We start from the raw sequence: 2640 nt of genomic DNA on the forward strand, positions 1-2640 counted from the left end.
GGGGGCGGCGCGCGCTCTGGCGGGGGCCGGGGCGGCGCGCGCCTCGGGGGAGCGCCGCGGGGGGAGGCGGCGGCCGCAATCTCGGCCCTGCGGAGCGCAGTCCTTTTATGGACATGGAGGACCAGGCGCAGGGATGGAATCCAACATCCGGGCTCTCGGCTGCGGAGCTGGGGAGGGGGCGGGGGCCGGGGCCGAGGCGGCGCCTGCCGCGGGGTCCGGGCGAGTGCGGGGAAGCCCGGGCTCGGCCGCGGAGGCCCCGCGCCCAGAGCTGGGAGAGGAGTTGGGATTGGGACGTAGAAACTCTAGGACGTCTGCCTTGAACATCCCACAAAAGCATGGGAGAGGCCAGAGGGCGAGGAGCCGCCAAAGCTGCCCAGCAGGCACGCACCGACCCGCCGCTCCCGCCGGACCCCGGGTGGTGGCGAGCAGTACCGACGCCTTGGACCCCCGAGCCGCCCAGACGCAGGAGCGCGGCCCCTCCACCGCTTCTCCGACTTTTCATCCGCAGCTCTGAGGACTCAGTGGTTTGGATGCACGCACATTCTCTTCCTTACCCTCCGACACACTCCGAAGAGACTTAAGTCGCTTTGAACCGGTGCTCAGAAAGAGAGGAGCTTTACCTGTTGAAGACTAGCCATGGAGAACGGTCTCCGAAGGCCCACTTCCACGTTGCCCACTGAAGGGAACTGTTCAGAACCAGCAAGCCAGGGAAATTGCCTCTTCTAGCGGTCCATGGCTCAAAACTACTTAGGTCAGGGAGACTGAGACAAGGCACTGTAAAGATCCTGGGTTTCAGTTTGCCGGACTTCTTGAACTGCCTCAGGGAATCTACGGGGCAGATAACCCTTTGTTCATCAGCTCAACCACAAAAGAAAGGGCTCAGCCTCCAGAAGGGGGTGGACACCCTTATAGCAGAGAAAGCAGGAAAATTTAGTCAAACGCCAGAGGTTTGGGAGTGGAAACTAAAAAGGGAAACCACTCTCCTGACAGTAGCTAGTCATCATGGAGAAACTGATGCCTCTTGGGCTTGCCACTCTCGTTATTTCTGCTCTTAGACGTTGCAGGCGGTTCACTGAGAAGCAGTGTTCTTCAGTGTTGATGAAATTATGGTGTTGGAAAAAATATGGGATAGTATTTTTAATAATGTAGAGAACTAGTTGCATGGGTTAAAAAAAAAAAATCTGTACAAGCCAGGCATAGTGGCTGACACCTTTGGTCCCAGCACTGGGGAGGCAGAGGCAGGCAGATCTTTTTGAGTTTGAGGCTAGCCTGGTCTGCATAGTGAGTTTCAGGACAGCCTGAGTTATTAGGAAGACTCTGTCTCAAAAAAGCAGGCAAACAAAAAAATCTGCAGAAAAATGTACGGGCAGCTGTAAAATTAAGAACCTACCCATTTTTAAAAAATATCCAGATTAAAAAAAAAAAAGACTAGAAGGAAATTCCCCAAATGTTAATTATCTAGTGCAGTGATCATGAGGGGTTTTGTTTTGGTTGGTTGTTTTTAATCTTTCTTTTTCTACCAACTCAAAACCTGCCACATCGTGAACTTCTTTGTCACCAATAAGAACTGCACTCAGTGTCACAATTCTCTGTGAGGTGGACAGACTGGCTAGAGCAAGTACCATATTCTTGGGCAGGGTTTCAGGTATTTTTTTTTTCTGTGTATGTGTGTTTTAGCATCTCCAATGTTGCCTATACATTTATGTTGTCTATACATTTACAAATAGGTTTGTGCAAAAGATACAGAAAACATACAGGTACTAATTTAAAACAGATATCAAAGAATCAGATTTCTCTCCCATAGAGAAATCTCATTATTAAGGAAATCCCTGCGTGAAAATTTTACGCCTGTTTGTTTCCTCACCTTATCTCCAGAATATTGGTGGCAGTGTGAAAGGGTGCGTAAGCTAGGAGGTAGCAGAATTGGTGCAAAACAAAAAGATGTTTATGTGTTTGAGGTTAGGAGGGCGGAGTAGAGAATGAAATGAAATAGGAATGAGGCCTGGAATTATTCATGACCTGTTCTTGTGTTCCAGTAAGCTCAGAGTTACTAGTTTCTCTAACATGCCTTTAGCACCAAAAATATCCATGTCCGTATTCCTTTTCCTTAGACAAAGCCACTTGTTGCAGCCAAGCTTGGTTCATAGCTGTCTTAAGCCTCAGCTTTCACATTCTAGCTATTTCCCAGTGAGCTACTTTCTGAACCTTCCACTATGGTGTCTGCCACTCGGATGACCATGTTTCTTTAATCTACTTCAGTAAATGTTCCCTACAATTATCTATTTTTTTAAATATCGTAAATAACTGCCGCATCTAAATTATAGTTTGCAAGAGACTTTATGCTACCTTAAAAAGCCAGCAGGATGCTTGAATGGTGGGAAGCACCGGGAGGCAGAGACCCTAGGTTAAATACCTTTGGAAGAATAATTAGAGTGGGTGCAGCTGGTTCTTTCAGGCCTTTGCTTTGAGTATTTCAAGCTGTTGCTGCTTTGAAGATTAAAGAGGAGCCAAAACCCAAAGCTTTGAAACTAGAATATTTTTTTCCCTTTCTAGCTCATGAAGTAAGGTCCTCAAGAGCATTTCTTAAATATTTACTTCCACCTGATGTTTTCTGATGTATTTAAATGTAGACTCTTATCT

Source organism: Psammomys obesus, unplaced genomic scaffold (assembly GCF_907164565.1).
Source record: "Psammomys obesus unplaced genomic scaffold, mPsaObe1.curated_primary_1811, whole genome shotgun sequence".
In the NCBI taxonomy this organism is placed as follows: domain Eukaryota; kingdom Metazoa; phylum Chordata; class Mammalia; order Rodentia; family Muridae; genus Psammomys; species Psammomys obesus.